We start from the raw sequence: 13,613 nt of genomic DNA, 5'->3' as shown, positions 1-13,613 counted from the left end.
TATAGACGGTACCGCCACTTGTTCTGATAAGCGTGTGAGCGCCTTATCCACCCTAAGGGGTGTTTCCCAACGCGCCCTAACTTCTGGCGGGAAAGGGTATACCGCCCATATTTTCTATCGGGGGGAACCCACGCATCATCACACACTTCATTTAATTTATCTGATTCAGGAAAAACTACGGTAGTTTTTTCACATCCCACATAATACCCTCTTTTGTGGTACTTGTAGTATCAGAAATATGTAACACCTCCTTCATTGCCCTTAACGTGTGGCCCTAATAAGGAATACGTTTGTTTATTCACCGTCGACACTGGATTCAGTGTCCCTGTCTGTGTCTGTGTCGACCGACTAAAGTAAACGGGCGTTTTAAAACCCCTGACGGTGTTTTTGAGACGTCTGGACCGGTACTAATTGTTTGTCGGCCGTCTCATGTCGTCAACCGACCTTGGCGCGTGTTGACATTATCACGTAATTCCCTAAATAAGCCATCCATTCCGGTGTCGACTCCCTAGAGAGTGACATCACCATTACAGGCAATTGCTCCGCCTCCTCACCAACATCGTCCTCATACATGTCGACACACACGTACCGACACACAGCACACACACAGGGAATGCTCTGATAGAGGACAGGACCCACTAGCCCTTTGGAGAGACAGAGGGAGAGTTTGCCAGCACACACCAAAAACGCTATAATTATATAGGGACAACCTTATATAAGTGTTTTCCCTTATAGCATCTTTTTTATATATTTCTAACGCCAAATTAGTGCCCCCCCTCTCTGTTTTAACCCTGTTTCTGTAGTGCAGTGCAGGGGAGAGCCTGGGAGCCTTCCCTCCAGCCTTTCTGTGAGGGAAAATGGCGCTGTGTGCTGAGGAGATAGGCCCCGCCCCTTTTTCGGCGGCCTCGTCTCCCGCTCTTAACGGATTCTGGCAGGGGTTAAATATCTCCATATAGCCCCCGGAGGCTATATGTGAGGTATTTTTAGCCAAAAAAGGTTTTCATTTGCCTCCCAGGGCGCCCCCCTCCCAGCGCCCTGCACCCTCAGTGACTGCCGTGTGAAGTGTGCTGAGAGGAAAATGGCGCACAGCTGCAGTGCTGTGCGCTACCTTAAGAAGACTGAGGAGTCTTCTGCCGCCGATTCTGGACCTCTTCTCGTTTCAGCATCTGCAAGGGGGCCGGCGGCGAGGCTCCGGTGACCATCCAGGCTGTACCTGTGATCGTCCCTCTGGAGCTAATGTCCAGTAGCCAAGAAGCCAATCCATCCTGCACGCAGGTGAGTTCACTTCTTCTCCCCTAAGTCCCTCGTTGCAGTGATCCTGTTGCCAGCAGGACTCACTGTAAAATAAAAAACCTAAGCTAAACTTTTCTAAGCAGCTCTTTAGGAGAGCCACCTAGATTGCACCCTTCTCGGCCGGGCACAAAAATCTAACTGAGGCTTGGAGGAGGGTCATAGGGGGAGGAGCCAGTGCACACCACCTGATCCTAAAGCTTTACTTTTTGTGCCCTGTCTCCTGCGGAGCCGCTATTCCCCATGGTCCTTTCAGGAACCCCAGCATCCACTAGGACGATAGAGAAAAAGTAGTGTTATTCCCGTGTTCAATACCGGGTCAGTGGCAGTGTGAACGGGTTGCCGAGTCGATACGAACCGGGACCTGTTCACTACACAGGGAGAGGCGGTGCGGAGTTGAGCTCATCTCCAGCGCTGCTTCTGCCCCCGATGACGCCGCAGTCCCCGCCCCTGGATGCTAACCCGACCCAGATGGCAGAGTGTAGGGTCAAATGCCGGGTCCCACCCGGTAAGGACCCGTTTCCAATTACCGGGTGGGACCCGGCAGTTGCCATGTGAAAGGGGTATACTGTATGTGGTGGATGAGGCGTAGACTGCTGATGTATCAGAACACATTCCCGTAGCTGCGACATTTGCACATTTCTGTGAATCCGCTGCATACCGTATCACAGTCCCAACGGGATCTTCGCCCACCTCTGAGTCAGGACACATACACCGATGCACAATCAGCCACAGAATGAACTGTGCATGTCTTCTCCACATAATGCAATAGTGAGTGTCAGGTCTGTAATGCAGCTAGCCATCAGACTGTAACAGCACCAGGCCCAAATGATTATTATCTAACATCACATCAGCCAACAAGACAAGTTCCCACAGCTTCCACATCTACTGCTGATATCCCAATATATATTTATATATATAGAGGAGTAACTAGGGTTTTTGGTGCCCAGGGCAAGATCAATAATGCGGGGGGCATTATTGATCTTGCCCTGGGCACCAAAAACCCTTCTGGGGGGCTCAAAGACTAAAAACAAGAAGAAAAAAAACCTACAAAGGTAAGTATGTGCGCACGCCACCGGCCGCACTCACTGAAAAAAATGGCCATGACCACACACCAGAAGGGGGCGTGGACACTAAAAATGGGATGTGCCAACATGACACACCAGCTGTTTCATGTCATACTGGGAACATTCTTTTCAATTCCACATGCACCTTACCATCATCATCTCCTGCACAAATAGGTGTCACTGTATATAAAGATGTCAGGGTGTGTATGTATATATGTAGGTGCAGTGGAATTTTTGAAGGGGGGTATGGAAAAGGGAAGGGTGCTCCTGAATAGGGGTGTGGCCACTAAAAAGTGGGTGTTGCCACTCAAAAGGGGGCATGCCCTTCAGTGTAGTAGGATCCCTTATACTATCTAGTACTGGTGCCTCTTTCACATTATAGCACACGGTATGAGCCGAAATTCACATTATAGCACACGGTATGAGCCGAAATTCACATTATAGCTCACGGTATGAGCCGAAATTCACATTATAGCTCACGGTATGAGCCGAAAGTCACATTATAGCACACGGTATGAGCCGAAATTCACATTATAGCACACGGAATGAACCGAAATTCACATTATAGCACACGGTATGAGCCGAAATTCACATTATAGCATAAGGTATGAGCCGAAATTCACATTATAGCTCACGGTATGATCCAAAATTCACATTATATCACACAGAATGAGCCAAAATTCACATTCTAGCTCACGGTATGAGCCGAAACTCACATTATAGCACACAGTATGGGCCGAAATTCACATTATAGCACACGGTATGAGCCGAAATTCACATTATAGCACACAGAATGAGCCGAAATTCACATTATAGCTCACGGTATGAGCCGAAATTCACATTATAGCTCACGGTATGAGCCAAAATTCACATTATAGCACACAGTATGAGCCGAAATTCACATTATAGCACACGGAATGAGACGAAATTCACATTATAGCACACGATATGAGCCGAAATTCACATTATAGCACACGGAATGAGCCGAAATTCACATTATAGCACACAGTATGAGCCAAAATTCACACTATAGCACACAGTATGAGCTGAAATTCCCACTATAGCACACAGTATGAGCTGAAATTCACACTATAGCACACAGTATGAGCTGAAATTCACATTATAGCATGAGCCGAAATTCACATTATAACACACGGTATGAGCCAAAATTCACATTATAGCACAAAGAATAGAATAGAGTGAGGGGACCCTACACCCTTAATTAACAAGGCCTGGGGGCACTGTGGTGAGCCTACTCCCTTAATTAACTAATCCTGCGGGGCACTGTGGTGGGGAAAGCCTATCCCCTTAATTAACTAATCCTGCGGGGCACTGTGGTGAGGGGACCCTACCCCGTTAATTGACTAATTGCAGAGTTTAGCAGCGGAAGGGTTGCAGCAATTTCTCACCCCGAGTTGCGGCGCTTCTGCCACCTTCGATACTCCATGTCTTTGGCACCACCCGGGATGCAGAGCACCGCACCGGGGTTGCACCCTTTTCAGTGTGGTCTGCTGCACTCCGAAGGGGGATCTTCTCTCCTGCTGCAGGATCCCGATCTGCACCGTCCCCCCCGCTGTTTCGCGCTGTCTTCTTTAAGCCAGCCGGGGTCTTCTGCAGGTCCTTGCTCCAGTAAGCGGGTGTCCTCAGCGATGCCGGTGCTCCCATTGCTGGTTAGTCTCCTCTCTTGCTGCAGGGTCCCGATCCGCTGAAGGTTGGATGACCTTTCCGGTCCTGCGACTGGCTGGTCTCCTCTTCGGAGGCGTCTTCTCCATTCTACGCGGACGGCTCTGGATGCTCCAGTGACGGGCGCAGGTGTGGGCAGCTCCTCCCTGGCGTTGGTCCTCTCCCAGTCCTGCGGCTCGCTCCCTCACGTCTCTTCAGCTGGTGCGCAGGTCTCAGCTCCTCTTCTGGTCTTCGGTGTGACCCAGCACTGTTTTCCCGCAGTGAAGTCCACTCCCAGGGTGCACGGCCAACTCCTTCTCCCAGGGTGAGTCCTCCAGGGCGTCCTTCCTACGTGCTACTGCTGTCTGCTAATTAAGAAAAAATAAGATTTTACTCACCGGTAAATCTATTTCTCGTAGTCCGTAGTGGATGCTGGGACTCCGTAAGGGGGAATAGCGGCTCCGCAGGAGACTGGGCACAACTAAAGAAAGCTTTAGGACTACCTGGTGTGCACTGGCTCCTCCCACTATGACCCTCCTCCAGACCTCAGTTAGGATACTGTGCCCGGAAGAGCTGACACAATAAGGAAGGATTTTGAATCCCGGGTAAGACTCATACCAGCCACACCAATCACACCGTATAACTCGTGATACTATACCCAGTTAACAGTATGAAATATAACTGAGCCTCTCAACAGATGGCTCAACAATAACCCTTTAGTTAGGCAATAACTATATACAAGTATTGCAGACAATCCGCACTTGGGATGGGCGCCCAGCATCCACTACGGACTACGAGAAATAGATTTACCGGTGAGTAAAATCTTATTTTCTCTGACGTCCTAAGTGGATGCTGGGACTCCGTAAGGACCATTGGGATTATACCAAAGCTCCCAAACGGGCGGGAGAGTGCGGATGACTCTGCAGCACCGAATGAGCAAACTCTAGGTCCTCCTCAGCCAGGGTATCAAACTTGTAGACTCTTGCAAAAGTGTTTGAACCCGACCAAGTAACAGCTCGGCAAATTTTGTAAAGCCGAGACCCCTCGGGCAGCCGCCCAAGAAGAGCCCACTTTCCTCGTGAAATGGGCTTTTACAGATTTAGGGTGCGGCAGTCCAGCCGCAGAATGTGCAAGTTGAATCGTGCTACAGATCCAGCGAGCAATCGTCTGCTTAGAAGCAGGAGCACCCAGCTTGTTGGGTGCATACAGGATAAATAGCGAGTCAGTTTTCCTGACTCCAGCCGTCCTGGAAACATATTTTTTTCAGGGCCCTGACTACGTCCAGTAACTTGGAATCCTCCAAGTCCCAAGTAGCCGCAGGCACCACAATAGGTTGGTTCACATGAAAAACTGATACCACCTTAGGAAGGAATTGGGAACGAGTCCTCAATTCCGTCCTATCCATATAAAAAAATTAGATAAGGGCTTTTGCATGATAAAGCCGCTAATTCTGATACACGCCTGGCCGACGCCAAGGCCAACAGCATGACCACTTTCCACGTGAGGTATTTTAGCTCCACGGATTTAAGTGGCTCAACCCAATGCGACTTCAGGAAATCCAACACCACGTTGAGATCCCACGGTGCCACTGGAGGCACAAACGGGGGCTGACTATGCAGCACTCCCTTAACAAAAGTCTGAACTTCAGGCAGTGAAGTCAGTTCTATTTTTGAAGAAAATCGATAGAGCCGAAATCTGGACCTTAATGGAACCCAATTTTAGGCCCATAGTCACCCCTGACTGTGGGAAGTGCAGAATTCGACCTAGCTGAAATTCCTCCGTTGGGGCCTTCCTGGCCTCACAGCACGCAACATATTTCCGCCATATGCGGTGATAATGGTTTGCATTCACTTCTTTCCTAGCTTTAATTAGCGTAGGGATAACTTCCTCCGGAATGCCCTTTTCCTTCAGGATCCGGCGTTCAACCGCCATGCCGTCAAACGCAGCCGCGGTACGTCTTGGAACAGACAGGCCCCCTGCTGCAGCAGGTCCTGTCTGAGCGGCAGAGGCCATGGGTCCTCTGAGATCATTTCTTGAAGTTCTGGGTACCAAGTTCTTCTTGGCCAATCCGGAACAATGAGTATAGTTCTTACTCCTCTCCTTCTTATTATTCTCATTACCCTGGGTATGAGAGGCAGAGAAGGGAACACATACACCAACTGGTACACCCACGGTGTTACCAGAGCGTCCACAGCTATCGCCTGAGGGTCCCTTGACCTGGTGCAATATCTTTTTAGCTTTTTGTTGAGGCGGGATGCCATCATGTCCACCTGTGGCCTTTCCCAACGGTGTACAATCATTTGGAAGACTTCTGGATGAAGTCCCCACTCTCCCGGGTGGAGGTCGTGTCTGCTGAGAAAGTCTGCTTCCCAGTTGTCCACTTCAGGAATGAACACTGCTGACAGTGCTAACACATGATTTTCCGCCCATCGGAGAATCCTTGTGGCTTCTGCCTTCGCCATCCTGCTTCTTGTGCCGCCCTGTCGGTTTACATGAGCGACCGCCGTGATGTTGTCTGACTGGATCAGCACCGGCCGGTGTTGAAGCAGGGGTCTAGCCTGACTTAGGGCATTGTAAATGGCCCTTAGTTCCAGAATTTTTTTTTTTGTGTGTAGGGAAGTCTCCTGACTTGTCCATAGTCCTTGGAAGTTTCTTCCCTGTGTGACTGCCCCCCAGCCTCGAAGGCTGGTATCCGTGGTCACCAGGACCCAGTCCTGTATGCCGAATCTGCGGCTCTCTAGAAGATGAGCACTCTGCAGCCACCACAACAGCGACACCCTGGCCCTTGGAGACAGTGTTATCCGCCGATGCATCTGAAGATGCGACCCGGACCACTTGTCCAACAGATCCCACTGGAAGATCCTTGCATGGGACCTGGCGAATGGAATTTCTTCGTAAGAAGCTACCATCTTTCCCAGGGCTCGCGTGCCTTGATGCACCGACACCTGTATTTGTATTAGGAGGTCTCAGTCTAGAGACGACAACTCCTTGGACTTCTCCTCCGGGAGAAACCCTTTTTTCTTGTTCTGTGTTCAGAACCATACCCAGGAACAGTAAACGCGTCGTAGTAACCAGCTGCGACTTTGGAATATTCAGAATCCAGCCGCGCTGTTGTAGCACTTCCCGAGATAGTGCTACTCCGACGAACAACTGCTCCCTGGACCTCGCCTTTATAAGGAGATCGTCCAAGTACGGGATAATTATTTCGGCCATTACCTTGGTAAATACCCTCGGTGCCGGGGACAGACCCACGGCAACGTCTGGAATTGGTAATGACAATCCTGTACCACAATTTTGAGGTACTCCTGGTGAGGAGGGTAAATAGGGACATGCAGGTAAGCATCCTTGATGTCCAGTGATACCATGAAATTCTCCAGGCTTGTAATAATCGCCCTGAGCGATTCCATTTTGAACTTGAACCTTCGTATATAAGTGTTCAAGGATTTCAATTTTAGAATGGGTCTCACCGTCTGGTTTCGGTACCACAAACATTTTGGAATAGTAACCCCGGCCTTGTTGAAGGAGGGGTACCTTGATTTCACCTGCTGGAAGTACAGCTTGTGAATTGCCGCCAGTACTACCTTACTTTCTCCGAGGGCAGCAGGCAAGGCTGATGTGAGGTAACGGCGAGGAGGAGTCGCCTCGAACTCCAGCTTGTATTCCTGTGATACTACTTGTAGAACCTAGGGATCCACCTGTGGCCAAGCCCACTGGTCCCTGAAGTTCCCGAGACGCGCCCCCACCGCACCTGTCTCCACCTGTGGAGCCCCAGCGTCATGCGGTGGACTCAGAGGAAGCGGGAGAAGATTTTTGATCCTGGGAACTGGCTGTCTGGTGCAGCTTTTTCCTTCTTCCCTTGTCTCTGTGCAGAAAGGAAGCGCCTTTGACCCGCTTGCTTTTCTGAAGCCGAAAGGACTATACCTGAAAATACGGTGCTTTCTTAGGCTGTGAGGAAACCTGAGGTAAAAAATTTTCTTCCCAGCTGTTGCTGTGGATACGAGGTCCCAGAGACCATCCCCAAACAATTCCTCACCCTTATAAGGCAGAATCTCCATGTGCCTTTTAAAGTCAGCATCACCTGTCCACTGCCGGGTCTCTAATACCCTCCTGGCAGAATGGACATTGCATTAATTCTGGATGCCAGCCGGCAAATATCCCTCTGTGCATCCCTCATATATAAGACGACGTCTTTAATATGCTCTATGTTAGCAAAATATTATCCCTGTCTAGGGTATTAATATTATCTGACAGGGTATCAGACCACGCTGCAGCAGCACTATTCATGCTGAGGCAATTGCAGGTCTCAGTATAGTACCTGAGTGTGTATATACAGACTTCAGGATAGCCTCCTGCTTTTTATCAGCTGGCTCCTTCAAAGTGGCCGTATCCTAAGACGGCAGTGCCACCTTTTTTGACAAACGTGTGAGCGCCTTATCCATCCTAGGGGATATCTCCCAACGTGACCTATCCTCTGGCGGGAAAGGGTACGCCAGCAGTAACTTTTTAGAAATTACCAGTTTCTTATCGGGGGAACCCACGCTTCTTTACACACTTCATTCACTCATCTGATGGGGGAACAAAACACTGGCTGCTTTTTCTCCCCAAACATAAAACCCCTTTTATGTGGTACTTGGGTTAATGTCAGAAATGTGTAACACATTTTTCATTGCCGAGATCATGCAACGGATGTTCCTAGTGGATTGTGAATATGTCTCAACCTCGTCGACACTGGAGTCAGACTCCGTGTCGACATCTGTGTCTGCCATCTGAGGTAACGGGCTTTTTTTGAGCCCCTGATGGCCTTTGAGACGCCTGGGCAGGCGCGGGCTGAGAAGCCGGCTGTCCCACAGCTGTTACGCCATCCAGCCTTTTATGTAAGGAGTTGACATTGTCGGTTAATACCTTCCACCTATCCATCCACTCTGGTGTCGGCCCCACAGGGGGCGACATCCCATTTATCGGCCTCCGCTCCGCCTCCACGTAACCTTCCTCATCCAACATGTCGACACAGCCGTACCGACACACCGCACACACACAGGGAATACTCTTACTGAGGACAGGACCCCACAAAGTCCTTTGGGGAGACAGAGAGAGAGTATGCCAGCACACACCAGAGCGCTATATAATGCAGGGATTAACACTATAACTGAGTGATTTTTCCCCCAATAGCTGCTTGTATACACATATTGCGCCTAAATTTAGTGCCCCCCCTCTCTTTTTAACCCTTTGAGCCTGAAAACTACAGGGGAGAGCCTGGGGAGCTGTCTTCCAGCTGCACTGTGAAGAAAAAATGGCGCCAGTGTGCTGAGGGAGATAGCCCCGCCCCCTTTTCGGCTGACTTTTCTCACGTTTTCATGGGTTCTGGCAGGGGTAATTTATCACATATATAGCCCTGGGACTATATATTGTGATGATTTGCCAGCCAAGGTGTTTATATTGCCCTCAGGGCGCCCCCCCCCCAGCGCCCTGCACCCATCAGTGACCGGAGTGTGAGGTGTGCATGAGGAGTAATGGCGCACAGCTGCAGTGCTGTGCGCTACCTTGTTGAAGACAGAAGTCTTCAGCCGACGATTTTCCGGAACACTTCTTGCTTCTGGCTCTGTAAGGGGGCCGGCGGCGCGGCTCCGAGACCGAACGATCGAGGTCGGGTCCTGTGTTCGATCCCTCTGGAGCTAATGGTGTCCAGTAGCCTAAGAAGCCCAAGCTATCTCCAGTCAGGTAGGTTCGCTTCTTCTCCCCTTAGTCCCTCGCTGCAGTGAGTCTGTTGCCAGCAGATCTCACTGTAAAATAAAAAACCTAAAATATACTTTCTTTCTAGGAGCTCAGGAGAGCCCCTAGTGTGCATCCAGCTCAGCCGGGCACAAGATTCTAACTGAGGTCTGGAGGAGGGTCATAGTGGGAGGAGCCAGTGCACACCAGGTAGTCCTAAAGCTTTCTTTAGTTGTGCCCAGTCTCCTGCGGAGCCGCTATTCCCCATGGTCCTTACGGAGTCCCAGCATCCACTTAGGACGTCAGAGAAATATATTTATATACTTCCAGGTCTGTGGAGAAGTGTTGCATATCGGCCCACTTCAACCACTGATGTGTGTGTGTGTGTGTGTATATATATATATATATATACACACACAAAACACAAACATAGCCATAGAACACATACACTTACTTATACACACACATAGAACACATACACGGAGAACATACACACACACACACACACACACACACACACACTTACACACACACACACACACACACACACACACAGGAAATACAATTATACACAAGCACACTGAACACACATAAATATACACAGATAGAAAATATACACACACGTAGAAGACATAAGGGGGGTACTCACGGAGCGATATTCTAAGCAATCTGACTAGATTGCTTAGAATATCGGCAGGATCGCTCCGTGTGTAGCCCCCTCGGCGATAGCGATGCGCGGCCCCGCACATCGCTATCGCCGCTGCTAGATTGGCCTGCATGCAGGCCAATCTAGCGGGTCGCTCACTTCACCCGCTGGGTGAAGTGAGCGGCCCCCCGTCTCCCCCCGCACGCTCAGCACAGATCGCGCTGTGCTGAGCGGCAGGAGAGATGTGTGCTGAGCGGTTCGCTCAGCACACATCTCTCCAGCGTCGGCCCGTGGGTACTGGGCTTTACACACAAATATTATGTACACAAACACACACTTATAGGCCCTACACACATGCCGATATTCTGAAAGATATGAACGATCTCGTTCATAAATGAACGAGAACTCGTTCATATCTTTCAGTGTGGAGACTCCAGCGATGAACGATGCGCGGCCCCGCGCTCGTTCATCGCTGATCTCCCGTCGGCTGTGCATGCAGGCCAATATGGACGATCTCGTCCATATTTGCCTGCACTTCAATGCAGCCAGGTGACGGGGGGAGTGAAGAAACTTCACTCCCCCCGTCACTGCCCCCCCGCCGCCGGGTTGCTCGTCGGCCGTATCGGCCGTCGGGCACCTCGGCGGCGCATCGCCGAGTGTGTAGGGCCCTTTACACTGTCAGTGTCACTGACACCTAAGGTCACTATGCTGGCAGTCACCACCACTGTGTCCTCCTCCTCCAGCGTTCCTAGGGGCTCCAGTCCTGGCTGGCGTGGTGTGTGCTGACTGCAGGCGCTGCTGAAAATGGCAGGGGTAGGGCAGGGCAGTGGCACGCCGCACACATGAAACTGAGCTCGGGCGGGAGCCAAGAGAACAGCGGCAGCGCAGGGCGGACGGGAAGGAAGGGACCGCGGTGTGACATACTGACGTCACACCGCGAGGAAGACAGACTGACCATGACGGTGGGGGGGCTGTGTGGCCAGCCACCCACAACAGAGTCTGACCAGCAGCGGCACAGCGGGAGGGGGTGACCCGTACAGCGATGCAGGACTCAGGAGGTGATCCGATCATCGCTATAAATGCGCTGCTGTAGTAGCACTGCTACAACAGCAGCACACAGACAGCACTGATCGGATCGCAGTGGTGACGTGCAGGGGGGGGGGGGGGGCAGGGTCGGACCATTAGGGGGTGCCTGTGCACACCAGGCACCCCCGTGTGCACGTCTATGGGCAGAACAATAGTAGCGGGGGTGAGTGGGCATGATGCCCTGGCCAGCGGCTGCGCCCCCTCTGCTGGACCTGCCAAGGCGCCCAGTGCCCTGCTCGACCCCCCTTACGACTCTGTATATAATATATACATATATATATATATATATATCTCACTAAAGGGGATCCTGTGTGTCATCACTTATATTGATTCCAACTTCGAGCAGGAGTGTGGAAAACTGGAGGGCACCTACGCACATTGGTGGTCATTCCGAGTTGTTCGCTCTGTAATTTTCTTCTCATTGCAGTGATTTTCCGCTAATTGCGCATGCGCAATGTTCGCACTGCGACTGCGCCAAGTAAATTTGCTAAGAAGTTTGGTATTTTACTCACGGCATTACAAGGTTTTTTCTTCTTTCTGGTGATCGGAGTGTGATTGACAGGAAGTGGGTGTTTCTGGGCGGAAACTGCCCGTTTTATGGGAGTGTGTGAAAAACCGCTACCGTTTCTGGGAAAAACGCGGGAGTGTCTGGAGAAACGGGGGAGTGCCTGGGCGAACGCTGGGTGTGTTTGTGACGTCAAACCAGGAACGAAACTGACTGAACTGATCGCAGTGGCAGAGTAAGTCCCGAGCTACTCAGAAACTGCTTAGAAATTTCTATTCGCAAGTTTGAGAATCTTTCGTTCGCAATTTTGCTAAACTAAGATTCACTCCCAGTAGGCGGCGGCTTAGCGTGTGCAATGCTGCTAAAAGCAGCTTGCAAGCGAACAACTCGGAATGAGGGCCATTGCCACAGCAGAGAAGGAGTGCCGGCTTTTGCAGACTTGTATAGATAGATAGATTTATCCACTTCTAGAATTCTCTAAAATATGCATTCACCAACCACTCTGAGCCTTAATTACAGATTACAGCTGGGAATGGCACAAGCAGGAGCAGCTCGGCATCCACATAATTCCGAGGCTTCTGCTGCAGACTAAGCACCTGGTTACGCAGCGTGTCCTCCCTCCGCTGGTTGGCTGCTGGGGATCCACAAGCGGCGTAGGTGCTGAATAGGAAAGAGTCCGCTGACCACGCCCACCGGGAACGTCTCGAGCCACCTTCACTACATGCCACGCCCACCGCTCTGAGTCACGTGCCGGCTCAGTCCAACGGTTTTCGAGTCTTCGACGTTTGAACTGACATCGGCGACATCTCGCGCTCCCGCCGCGGTGTGCCGCACTGATGACAGCCCCGACATCTCCCGCCACGGTTAGTGCATATGCATACCGTCCAACATTTTACACACAAAAATCGGTACAAATTAGAAAAAGGGGAGTGGCCATGTGTAAAGGGGGCGTGGTCACGCGTCATTTCCCATAAAAAAAAGGTACTGTACCTATTAAAAAGGTACAGTTGGAGGGTATGCATATGGTGTATGTGCTGAAATAATGACACCCTGAGCATCTCCCGCTCCCGCCGCCGTGAGGGCCCCGCACGGGGTATGTACCGCACTAAATGAGGGTTAGTAATGAGGTGTATTGGGGGTAGTAACGTTGTATGGGGGCAGTAATGTGGTATGGAGAGCAGTAACGGTGTATGGGGGCAGTAACATTGTATGGGGGGCAGTAATGGGATGTATGAGGCAGTAACATTGTATGGGGGGCAGTAATGGGATGTATGGGGCAGTAATGGGCCGGGGTCTATGGGGGGGCACATTTATCATCGGTTGGTTCTATATCGGAGTGGGAGAAGGGACCTTGTGACGTACCTAGGGGAGGAGGCACGTCACCAGGGGGAGGAGCTATGGGCGAACAGGGTATCCGAAAAGTACCCTCGCGGGCTCGCTTCGCTCGCCACGCTTCGGGCACGGTGGCTCGCTCCGCTTCGCTCGCCACCTGATTACTAAAGGTAATAGTTGGTGGCGTGGATAGTAGAGGAACTATCCCGCTGGCCTAGCTCCTCCCCCTTGCGTCGTAACTCCTCCCCCTTACGGACAAGGTCCCTTAGCCCACTTGATTCTAGCATCTACTATTTATCATCATATGGTGTCAGGC

At 51.0% G+C, this 13,613-nt stretch overlaps 1 long non-coding RNA gene across 2 annotated transcripts in view; it reads right to left on the bottom strand.

Moving 5' to 3' along the window:
* Positions 1–11,445, bottom strand: part of LOC134965087 (uncharacterized) — a 159,475-nt gene extending 148,030 nt beyond the window's left edge. For both annotated transcript variants that reach the window (XR_010188311.1, XR_010188312.1), the window contains exons 1-2: positions 11,094–11,445; positions 3,767–4,387 (exon numbers count right to left, since the gene is read on the bottom strand). This is a non-coding gene — a long non-coding RNA (uncharacterized LOC134965087). The remainder of the gene's footprint in view (positions 1–3,766; positions 4,388–11,093) is intronic.
* Between the last annotated feature and the right edge of the window lie 2,168 nt (positions 11,446–13,613).

Source organism: Pseudophryne corroboree, chromosome 10, assembly GCF_028390025.1.
Source record: "Pseudophryne corroboree isolate aPseCor3 chromosome 10, aPseCor3.hap2, whole genome shotgun sequence".
Lineage (NCBI taxonomy): Eukaryota > Metazoa > Chordata > Amphibia > Anura > Myobatrachidae > Pseudophryne > Pseudophryne corroboree.
Note: the sequence above shows the minus strand (reverse complement) of the source record. Positions and strands in the feature narration are given on the sequence as shown.